The sequence below is a fragment of the Phacochoerus africanus genome, chromosome 3 (genome assembly GCF_016906955.1).
Source record: "Phacochoerus africanus isolate WHEZ1 chromosome 3, ROS_Pafr_v1, whole genome shotgun sequence".
Lineage (NCBI taxonomy): Eukaryota > Metazoa > Chordata > Mammalia > Artiodactyla > Suidae > Phacochoerus > Phacochoerus africanus.
Genome location: NC_062546.1, coordinates 169,480,423 through 169,492,867, shown reverse-complemented (window position 1 = coordinate 169,492,867; position 12,445 = coordinate 169,480,423). Strand labels below are relative to the sequence as shown.

At 44.1% G+C, this 12,445-nt stretch overlaps 1 protein-coding gene across 5 annotated transcripts in view; it reads right to left on the bottom strand.

Annotated features, from left to right (window-relative positions):
* SPATS2L (spermatogenesis associated serine rich 2 like) overlaps window positions 1–12,445 on the bottom strand; it is a 182,307-nt gene that overhangs the window by 77,000 nt on the left and 92,862 nt on the right. The window lies entirely within an intron of this gene.

The following is a 12,445-nucleotide window of genomic DNA, read 5'->3' as shown; positions in this document are numbered from 1 at the left end:
CCACAGAGAAGGGAGGAGTTAAGTTCGCCCAAGGAGGGGGTTATATAGAGGAAACAGCCAAATGTTATGGTAGACGTTTTGGAATTAGACCTATTTTCTGCTCTTGGCTCTGCTACATGCTAGCTCTATGACCTTGGATGAACTGCTTAAATTGTTGAAACTTGGTTCTGTGGCTGTACAATGAGGATATTATCTGCTAGAGTCTCAGTAAAAATGAAAAGAGATGATGCATGTAAAGTGTCTGATATAGAATGTGGCATATATTAGCTGCTCAATAAATTTTGAAGGAAAGGGTGGGAGCATTTACACTGAGCCGTGAAGGAGATGGATCTCTCTAGGTATAAAGGTTGGTGGTGTATCTTTGAGATGGAAAGAATACGTGTCTTGAATGTTGGCCAAGGCTCATTTGGGGGAGATCGGCCTGTACATTTTCCTTCTTAAGAACCTTCCTTCACAGCCTCAATGAGCAGTCAGTGGACCCAAGGCTCTCCTCCACCTCGTCCTCTCCTGCAAGCTGAGTGGTACCACAAGGAAGCCCATTACTAGGGTGACTAACAACATGCACTCCCTGCACCACCCACCCCCACCTCATCTCATTCTTTTTTTTTTCTTTTTTTTAATCTTTTTGTCTTTTTAGGGCCACATCCGAGGCATATGGAGGTCCCCAGGCTAGGGGTCCAATCGAAACTGTAGCTGCCGGCCTACGCCACAGTCACAGCAATGCAGGATCTGAGCCCCATCTTTGACCTACCCCACAGCTCATGGCAACACTGGATCCTTAACCCACCGAGCGAGGCCAGGGATCGAACCTGGGTCCTCATGGATGCTAGTCAGGTCTGCTAACTGCTGAGCCATGACAGGAACTCCCTCGTCTCATTCTTTCATTTATTTACTTACTAAATATCTACTATGGTCAGGTACTGCACTGATACAGCAGTAACAAAACAGAGGTGGTCACCACCAAATCAAGAGAAGAAAAGAGATGTAAAACATGTGTTATTAGAAATGGAGTTCCCGTCGTGGCGCAGTGGTTAACGAATCCGACTAGGAACCATGAGGTTGCGGGTTTGATCCCTGCCCTTGCTCAGTGGGTTAAGGATCCGGCGTAGCTGTGAGCTGTGGTGTAGGTTGCAGACCCGGCTCGGATCCCGCGTTGCTGTGGCTCTGGCGTAGGCCGGCGGCTATAGCTCTGATTAGACCCCTAGCCTGGGAACCTCCATATGCCGAGGGAGCGGTCCAAGAAATGGCAAAAAGACAAAAAGACAAAAAAAAAAAAAAAAGAAATACATATAATTGCACCTCATGCTACGTGAGTGATGTGGAGGCAGTCAGAGTACACTAACAATGATCACAGCAGTCAGGAAGTGGCCCATCTGGAAAGACAAAGTGGGCTAATCAGATTCTCTGCCTTGGAGTCTAGACTGTTCCACACACAGGGAGAGAAGCCGCAATGGAAATGAAGAGGGGCCCGTTGGGAGCTGCCTCACTTCCTGCCTTTCCTGCTTCTGGTCCCCAAGTCCTACGAGTCCCTACCAGATCTTTATACTAACCTCTTTTTCACTTGCACTGGTTGGAGAAGTTTCATTTTCTAGAACAAGTAGCGAGTGCCTAGAGGCAACATTAGTAAGTAGGGCTGAAAGGAAAAAAAAAAAAAGTAATAAAGCCAAATAACTAATCCAATTGGCAAAAGGGATAAATGGGCGATTTAAAAGATAAATCCCATTAGAATGGCAATGACAGATCGAGAAGAGAGGCCCACGAGCCTTGTTCACGTACTCGTCTAGCCCTCGCTTTGCCCTAATTATTTACTTATGTGACTGTTTGCCCCACTGGAATGTGAGCTCGCAAGTGATGGGATCATAGCTTTATATCCACAGGGCCTGGAACAATGGGTGGCATTCAGTAGATGAGTCATAAATGTTCAACTAGATGAATGAACAAAAGGAAGTAGGGAGTCTAGTAAGATGGTCATTGCGATAGCCCAGTTTTTTTTTTTTTTTTCCGTGCATCTCTGTAATTCAGCATAGCATCTTATATAGCAGTAAAAAAAATATTCAAGCCCAAAATGTATGCAGTGTCTCCTAGATCCCAGGCACTGCTGGTCCTAGCTTTGACGAACCTGTCATCTTGGAGGTGAGCTTAATCTTATCCCCCACAAGAAGGACAGCAATCAAACATCCTGCAACCTCTTTTTCACACCAGTGAGAACCAGAGTTATTTATGGGCTGCCATTCTTGGAACTTTGAAAGGAATTTTATAATCAGCTTTGGTCACATTTTTCAAATGCTGAGCCATTCTGAGATGCCTTAAAAACAGCTCATCTGTGTACGTTTTGCTTCACTTGCTGGGCCACTAATATTATCTTTGCACTAATGAAGGCAGTTCTCCTATGAATCTGCTTGGGGAAGAAAATACTCTTTGCAGACCAGTACCTTTGCATCACGGATAATTCTATAATTTAATTGCCTTTTCTAACATCTACTTTGTGCCAGTAAAAAATATGCACGAAGTGTTGTCATGTTCCACTTGGCTGACTTTTTGGAAATTAACACCAGGGGTATAAATCAAAATTAACTTTTTTTTTTTTGGCAGGAAACCAGGATTAGAAGGAATAATGAAGGTTTGAAGGTGGAAAAAAAGTGCAGTTTTCATAGAATTGTGGGAAGTTGAAAGGAGAGAGGATTTTACTGATAGTCTGGTAGTGGTTTCTTGAACTTTAGAGAACATTCAAATCACCTGGGGATCTGATTAGAAAGCAGATTCTGATTCAGGGGCTTGGGTGGAGCCTGAGACTCTGCATTTCTAACAAGCTCCTGGGGGATGGAGATGCTGCTTGTCCAAGGATGTGGAAGCAAAATAAGAGCCCCCAAAGCCACCTGTTCCCACAAACCTCCAGGAACCTGTGAATATGTTAGGTTATTGGCAAATTAAGGCTGCAGATAGAATTAAGGTTAATTACGTGACCTTGAAAAGGGGAGGGTTTTTGTTACGGCTACACCTACAGCATGTGGAAGTTCCCCAGCCGGAGGCTGAACCCAAGCCTTGACAGCGATCTGAGCTGCTGCAGTCAGATTCTTAACCCACTGTACCACAGTGGGAACTCCAAGGGGGAGAGCATCTAAATTAACTCAGCAGGGCTGATATAATTTCAAAGGTCCTTCTAAGTGGAAGGAGGAGGAAGAGAATGTCAGACTGATGCAATGTAAGAAAGACCTGACCAGCCATTGCTGGGTTTGAAGATGAACGGGGGCCACAAACCGAGGCATGCAGGCAGCTTTAGAAGCTGGAAAAGTTAAGAGAAAGGATTCTCCCATAGAGCCTCCAGAAAGGAGTGTAGTTCTGCCAGCACTTTGATTTTAGCCCTGTGACACCCGTTTGGACTTCTGACCTCCAGAACTGTAAGATAAGAAAGTTGTGGTGTTTCAAGCCACTATGTTTGTGGTGATTTGTTATAAGCAAATCCCATTTGTTACAGCCATGGGAAAATACTACAGTGGACCATACTCTGAAGAACAAACATCTACCCCCTTCTGCCTCCTAATGTGGAGGCATCATTTCCTTTCTCTCCAGCTTCCCTCTTTCTAAGATATACCTTCCTGGAGTTCCCGCTGTGGTACAGTGGGATCAGGTGGCATCCCTGCAGTGCTGGGACACAGGTTCGATCCCTGGCCCGGCACAGTAGGTTAAGAATCCGGTGTTGCCACAGCTGCGGCATAGGTTGCAGGGATCTATCTAATCCCTGGCCTGGGAACTCCATATGCTGTGGGGAGACCAAAAAAAGAAAAAAAAAAAGGTGTATATATACCTTCCAGAGGGCAACATCCCCCCCCCATACACGTTTTGAGGGGATTCTAACCATTCATTCAAGCCAGGTTTTGTGAGGGAGAGTGAGATGAATCTGACACAGTATTTGTCCCCACGGAGCGACAAAACCATAGGAAAACAAGGTAAGACCATAAATAACAATCAACTCTAGGTCATTCTGATAACCAAATCCGCTCTGTTCTCTCTGTTTTCTTTCACCACCCTGGATAGGTTCCCTTTGCCATTCGCCTGGACTCTGAGAAAAGCCATCAAATTGGATTCCCTGGCTTGGTTTTGCCTCTCTCCAATCCACCGTAAAACAGTCACCACACAATTAATCTCCACATGTTCCCTGGTGGAGGAGAGGAGCTGGCAGGGAGAAAGAAGGTGAGGAAAGAGAGGAGATAAATGATGCAACAAGGAAGGAAACGAGAGAAAAGGGTAGCAAAATCCACGAAGAAATGTGAGCTTTGGAAGGGAGGGCAGATTCTTCTCTCTCTTTCTCAGAATTCCGAGGAAGGAAGAAAGGAAGGAGAGGGAGAGTGAAGACAGAGGAAAAATGTGCGATCAAGACACCTGTGGTCTATCAAGGATGATGAACTGGGAGCCTTGGGAGAGACCGAGGGATGAGGGATCCAGCTGAGGACACAGAGCAGATGCGCAAGAGAGGGAGAGGATGAGAGAGGCCAGTGGCAGACGAGTGTGGCCAGAGAGGGGATGTTAGATATTGCCAGTCCTTGCTTCTAGATCTGCCTTCTGGGGTGTAAGAGTAAACCTTTTCCTAAAGATCAGCACTTCATCTTTTTTTAAGGAACCAAAGTGTTCCTCAGAATTCCATTTCCTATGAAATAAACATATGCGCTTCAGTTGTTTTTGCTTTTCTTTTCCTAGCCGCACCTGTGGCATATGGAAGTTCCCAGGCTCGCGGTTGAATCGGAGCCGCAGCCGCTGGCCTACGCCACAGCCACAGCAATGTGGGATAAGAGCTGCATCTGCAACCTACACCACAGCTGGATCCTTAACCCACTGATCAAAGCCAGGGATCGACCCTGCATCCTCATGGATACTATGAGCCATAGTGGGAACTCCTGGTCTTCAGTTTTTCATAAGCTGTACCTCCCAAGCCTTCACCATCCTCTGAGTGCATCCTGTTGAAATGTGGTCCTATAAATGAAACACACTGTCCAGAGGATTGTGGGACCTGCACCTGTCTTGCTGGGCCCGACTTTCCATTAAAAGAACCTAAGATGGCATTAGCACTTTCAGGAGTCTCATCAGTTACTGGCTCACAATGAGCTTACTATGATACTAACACACCCTGGATTGTTTCTGTGACAAGAGTCCCTGTCCTATACTTGTATAGTGACCAGAATGCAAGGGTAGGAGACTGCATTCGTCTTTATTAAATTTCCATCTCTAAGTTCTGACCCATCACCCCAGCCAGCTGTTGGCTTTTAGAACCTTGCTTTCTGCCATCAAAAACATGGAATGCATTTGCCATTCCTTCCAATTTTGTATCATTTTTAAAAATTAGGTGCCATCTTCTATGTCTTATCCAAATTGTTGATCTGAATTTTGGATGGGCCAGAGCCGCGTACAGAGGCCAGTGTATCACCACAAGAACATCCCTCAGAGTTGATACTGATCTCTGAATCCACGTTCACTCACCTATTCATTCATTCCGTCAGTCACAATGAAAACACCAAGCTAGAAGCTGGAGTGTAGGCAGTGACAAATACATTCCTTGACCTGCTTTGGAATTTAGAGTCTAGGAAGGAGTGCGCGTGTTCCAGAAGGGGAAGTAAAGATGCTTCGAGCGCCTGTAACAGGGGGACCTATCTTAACCTAGATCATCAGGGAAGCCCCATCTGAGGATCTAAGTTTGTTTAAACTGAGGATGCAGGGGAAGACCAAGCCAGGAGAGGAGGAGGGAGAGGAGATGAGATATTCCAGGGATATACAGCATCTATTCATAGACCAGACTGAGGGACCGGAAGCACATTCAAAGGCACAAAGGCCCTGGATTGTTGGAGCATTAAATGTTAGAAGGAAGGGTATTTTAGATAAAGCTTGATCGAAAAGGCATGGGACAAAGTGTGCAAAGCCCTACATGCCATCCTTTAATTCTGAGCCTTATTCTAAGAGTTTGGAAGGATTTACTTAGAGGAGGTGCGTGATATTTGAATATTTGTGGTCACTACAGTTTCTATGTGGATGAGTTGGAGGAGAGCAAATGGATGCCAGCTGGGATTCTAAAGCAGCATCGAGGGGAGAGCAAGGACACCAAGATGGAGCAGTGGCCAGAATGACTCAGAAATTACTTGGGGAGGAAGTGACTGATTTGTGTTTCAATGCAAGGAATGAGAAAGACGGAAGACAAGGAATCTGGATGACTCCCAGGTGCCTGGCATGCGTGTTTATGTGGATAATGGTGTCATTTCCTGAGAAAAGGGCCTGAGAGGCACCCATGTCCAGATGCCTAGAAGGCAGTTGAGTCTACGGATCTGCAGCTCCAACAAGAACTGAGCCAGGGATACAGATCTGGGCACTGGGAGCATCAAATGGTGGTTCTCAGCCCCAACTGCAAACTGGAATCACTTAGTGGGTTTTATTTTATTTTATTTTTTAATGATTTTTATTTTTTCCATTATAGTTGGTTTACAGTGTTCTGTCAGTTTCTACTGTACAGCAAAGTGACCCAGTCACACATATATATACATTCTTTTTCTCGCATTCTCCTCCATCATGTTCCATCATAAGTGACTAGATATAGCTCCCTGTGCTATACAGCAGGATCTCATTGCTTATCCACTTCAAATGCCATAGTTTACATCTACCTACACCAGACTCCCAGTCCATCCCACTCCCTCCCCCTTGGCAACCACAAGTCTGTTCTCCAAGTCCATGAGTTTCTTTTCTATGGAAAGGTTCGTTTGTGCCGTATATTAGATTCCAGATATAAGTGATATCACACGGTGAATTTTAAAATGTACCTACAGTCAGCTCCCACCTCAAACAATTAACTATGTGCCTGGGCATTTATTTATTTTAAGTTTTCCTAGTTGGTCTCACGTCCATTCAGAACTGAGCACCATGAGTGGAGAAGCACCATCAGGGAAGGCAGAGGAAGCTAAGGGATGGTGTGGCGGGAAGAGAAGGTATCCAGGTTGGACCTCTGTTTAGGTAGAATTGCTACCCTCTCCACCAGTTGACCTGACTGTGCTATCTACTCAACCACCTCTCTCCATTATTTATGCCAACTCGTAATAGTTAAAGTATTGGTCTTAGTTTAGAACAGTCTTACTTTTTGAGAAGGTATTTCAGTTATTTACGACTGCACTTTGTGACTGAAAACAACAATCGGTTGTCATTTCTTAACGTTTGTGTGGGTCAGGAGTTCAAGAGGAGTTGGGCTGAGTGGGTGTATCTTGGGGTCTCTCAGGCAGATGGAGCGAGGAGGAGCTGATCTAGTTGGGGAGGTGATGCTGGCCACCTGGGATCTGGCTACCCCCCTCCCCGCCCGCCTCACGTATTATTCTCAGGTCTTCTCTATATGGTCTTTATGGGCTAGTCTGGGCTTCCTCTAGCTTGATGGTCTTAAACAGTCTGATTGTTTATAAGGCAGCCCAGAGCTCCAACACAAGTGTCCCAAGTGAGGAAGAAGCTAAATCATCCAGTCATGAAAGCCACATAGAATCACCTTCTTCCGCTATCCTGGCCAACCAGTTCCAAAAGCCCACTCAGTTTTTTTTTTGTTTCTTGTTTCTTCTTTTTTTTCTTCTTCTTTTTTTAATGGCTGCATCTGAGGCATATGGAAGTTCCCGGGCTAGGGGTCGGATCGGAGCTGCAGCTGCCAGCCTACACCACAGCCACAGGAATGCCAGATCTGAGCCATGTCTGCAACCTACACTGGTTTGCAGCAACACTGGATTGTTAACCCACTGAGTCACAACGATAACTCCCCAAAGCCCACTCAGTTTTAAAAGAAGGATCACAGACCCCACCTCTTAATGTAGGAGGTTTTGTTAGAGTTGAAAAGTAAATCGAACTCAAAGGATTAAAACAATAAAAACCCAGACTTCTTTCCATCAATTCAGGGTCTTTACTTCCTCAAGTCACTGAGCATTGAGGAAAAAAAAAAAAGCAAATTAATGTAACAGTTATAGTACTAAATGAAAACTGATAGCATAAAGAAGTTATGCTTTTTAAATTCCTAAATAAGCTTAATAAGTTGACTTGTCATAGAGCAAGTGATACTCAAATGGACTGTTCTCTTATGTAAACAAATAAGCAAAATTAAAATCAGATCAAGTGTCTTAAATCTTTTAATTTAGTCCACAATAAATGTTTCTGTTTGGTTTTTGGTTTGGTTTGGGTTTTGCTTTTTGTTTGTTTTTTTTTTTTTGGTTATGACTATGGCATGTGAAACTTCCCTCGCCAGGGGTGGAACTCATGCCATAGCAGCAACCCAAGCCGCTGCAGTGACAATGCTGAATTCTTAACCTGCTGCACCACAACATAACTCCCACAATACATTTTTTCATATCAGAATTCTCACCTTTAATCTGGCACATGTAGGTTAAATGTATATCTCAAATGGTTGCTATTAGTAGTAGCTGCCCTTCTAATCAATATTGAGACAAATGACAGGCTTAATACACATCTCACTTCACCCACTTAGCTGCTAGCTTGTACTCCGTGTATACCTGTGTGTTTTCTATAATTATGCTTGATTCTTCCTCATATTTTCTCAGAACTACCAATTTGACCTGCACATAATTTAGGGTAGGGTGAGCCCCTGAGTCCAATGAAAGTTTGGTTTCAGTCAGCCTTTTGCCCCCACAGAGCATTAGGACTTAGGTAAATATTCTTTTGAGCAATTTTCTCTGCTGAAATCATATCTGTATCTATTAGTGAAGAGAAAAAGAAAAAGGGAATTTTATTTTTACGAGGCATTTGGTTTTTTGGTGTTTTAATCAGAATAGAAAAGTAAGATATTTTTAATTTTTTTTTTTTTGTCTTTTCTAGGGCCGCTTCCACAGCATATGGAGGTTCCCAGGCTAGGGGTCCAATCAGAGCTATAGCCACTGGCCTACACCAGAGACACAGCAACTCAGGATCCGAGCCACATCTGTGACCTACACCACAGCTCAGGGCAACGCCAGATCCTTAACCCACTGAGCAAGGCCAGGGATCAAACCCTCAATCTCACGTTCCTAGTCAGATTCGTTAACCACTGTGCCACGACGGGAACTCCTTAATTTATCTTCTGCTTCTAACTTAGAATATTCAGAAAAAATTGTTTCTCACTTTCTTCGGAACTTAAGGTCTCCTCTTGAAGGGGGTAGAGCTAATTATTAACATCTCCTCTGCCTGTGGGATTCTTCCCCCCCCCCCCCCCCCCCGCTCATTCATAGACCTCTTGGGATGAAGAGAACCATGAAGGTTCAAGCCACGATTACTCTTTAATCAATACCAAATAAAGGAGTTAGTTACCTCTTAGTCAATACCAGAACAAAGGAGTTAAATTAGTCTCTAAATTACATCAATCTTGGATATTTCTTCACTGCAGCATGAAGGAAGGAGACCATTTCACCACCATGGAAACCAGGAACCCACTCTCTCTTTAGGGAGAGTGTATTTGTTCATCTACATACCATCTTTTATTTTAACAGGTTTGACCAATTTAAAAAAGGCGTGCTAATTTAAGTATCAGTAAAAATTACGATCTGTCTAACCAGATCTTGTTTTCCCAATGATTTTATGAGCTTGTTTGCTTTTTCTAAAGGCAATTATAGAGTTAAAACTAATTTATATATTCAGCATTAGTTAAATGACTACAATCACAATTGGAGCCAATGAAAACATCAAACATTGACAATGTCCATGGACGGATGGGTGGGTAAAGAAAATGTGACACACACACACACACACACACACACACACACACAGTGGAATACTATTCAGCCTTTAAAAAGAAGGAAACCTTGTTGCATGCAACAACAAGGATAAACCTTCAGGACATTATGCTAAGGGAAATAAGCCAGCCATGGGACAAATATTGTTCCATTTCCATGAGCTACCTTAAAATAGTCAAACTCACAGAAGCAGAGAGTTGAGAATAGTGGTTGCCAAGGACTGGAGGAAAAGTAAATAGGGAGTTACCATTCAAAGGGTATAAAGTTTCAGTTAGGCTAAGTCCTAGAAATCCATTGGGCAACACTGGGCTATAGTTAACAACACCGCAGTGTATGCTTAGAGAGCGTAATCTCTTGTTAAATGTTCTTGCAACAATAAAAAAAAAAAAAAGAAAAACCTTAAGTTATAGCATTGCTCTTTAATCATCAACTCAATACATTTTTATTGCTAATTAACTTCAAGAAGTGAGCAGGAGAGTGCTAAGGGCCTGTAGACGGGGCAGCATCAGAAATGCCATAACAATGAACCATAAATGTACCTAATAAGTAGCTTAATCAAATTCTTTTTTTTTTTGTCTTTTTGCTATTTCTTGGGCCGCTCCGGCGGCATATGGAGGTTCCCAGGCTAGGGGTCGAATCGGAGCTGTAGCCACCGGCCTATGCCAGAGCCACAGCAACACGGGATCCGAGCCGCGTCTGCAACCTATACCACAGCTCACGGCAACGCCGGATCCTTAACTCACTGACCAAGGGCAGGGACTGAACCCGCAACCTCATGGTTCCTAGTCGGATTCGTTAACCACTGCGCCACGACGGGTACTCCTTTTTTTTTTTTTTAAACAGGTAACTGAGTATGGAGAGGTTGTATACCGCATTCAAACCGAGGCAGCTGATTTGTATCAGGACTAAGGCTGCCCTCAGGTTCCACGGTACAGTCACCTTTTTGGTCTTTTATGATGCCCATGAGCTGGAGAGGGTTTTAGAGATCCTCTACATGAAGGAGATCCCTCATTTGGCAGATAAAGGAATGGATGCCCAGAGAGGTTACACATGTACCAAAGGACACAGTTTTTCGGTAAAATTAATCTGGTCCTGCTTCCTTAAATGTGGTTAGAAATAGCACTTCCTTCTAATTGAAAATAAGATTCCCAAATCATTCTTTGCCCTAGAAGTTGAGAAGACTCACTATACCAGTAGCGGTATGGCTCAGCTTGCCAAGGAAATTCTGGAGTTTGCATTTTACTTCACTAATAAATAGTGATCCTCCAACTTTTTATTAATTCTTTCCAGTAAACATAAAAATCTCGGCGTTTCCACTGTGGCGCAGTGGGATCGGTGGCATCTCTGTAGCGCCAGGATGCAGGTTCACTGAATCCCACTTCATACAGTGAGTTCAAAGGATCTGGAGTAACTGGCATAGGTCGCAACTGTGGCTTGGATCTGATCCCTGCCCCAGGAACTCCATATGCCTTAGTGTGACCGAAACAGACCCACAAACAAAAAAAACCCCTCATGTTTTTCTCTTATATGCTTGACTTCCAAAATAGATATTTCTGTTTCCTTTTTAAATATAAAATTTTGTCATACTCTCAAATATTGTGGTGGCCATGGCAATCTCCCACTGTGGAAAGTGGAATTGACTGACAGTTCAGCTACCATCCCTCTGCCCCCAAGCCATGGTCCCTGCAGGATGCACCAACTCAGTGGCTCAGGTGGTGGAGTGCTAGTGAAAGCTCATTTCTGAGGGATATGGGAGTCCCCCAGCAGTGAACTGAGGACTCCCCCTCCACCACCACAAACTTTCTTAGAACTGCACTGCAAGGGGAGACTCTTCCTACCCAATTTTCTTGTCTTCTTTTAAAGGCGGCAGACCTGCTGGGCAGACTGTAGCTTCTCCCTGCCCACATGTATTTCCTCCCCTTTCTCTCTCTCTCTCTCTCTTTTTTTGTCTTTCTGTCTTTTTAGGGCCGCACTCGAGGCATACGGAGGTTCCCAGGCTAGGAGTCTAATCAGAGCTGTAGCCACCGGCCTACGCCAGAGCCACAGCAACGCGGGATCCGAGCCGCGTCTGCAACCTACACCACAGCTCACGGCAACGCCAGATCCTTAACCCACTGAGTGAGGCCAGGGATCGAACCCGCAAACTCATGGTTCCTAGTCTGATTCGTTAACCACCGTGCCACGACGGGAACTCCCCCTTTCTCTTTTTATGAGCCCCTGCCTCCCCTGCTTCCCACCCCCAAGAAATCTCTTGCTCATCTAAGCCCATCTTGGCCTCTGCTCTTGCAGGACTCAAATGAACATAAATATGCTTTTTCTAATTACTCCTGTCTTTTCCCTACTGACATTCTGATGCTTGCCCCAGCATAGACAGGCATGTTCCACTTCCTGCTCCATTCCTCCCACCAGCTGAGAATCACTATGATAGAATCTGGCTCAGTTATTTAATTAAATATTGGTTAACAAATATTTGGGGGCATAAAGTCCATGGTATCATTATTATAGGAGCTACTGAGTACATAAATAAATTAAAAGTCCATCTGTGTTTATAAGGAACTTGTAGTCAAGTTGTGGAGAAATCACAGAGAAAAAATGCTTTTGATAATTATAATAATGCAAGCAGAATATATATATATATATATATTTTCATGGCACATGAACACCCATGGCACACGGAAGTTCTCAGACCAGGGATTGAATCCAAGCTGCATCTGTGACCTATG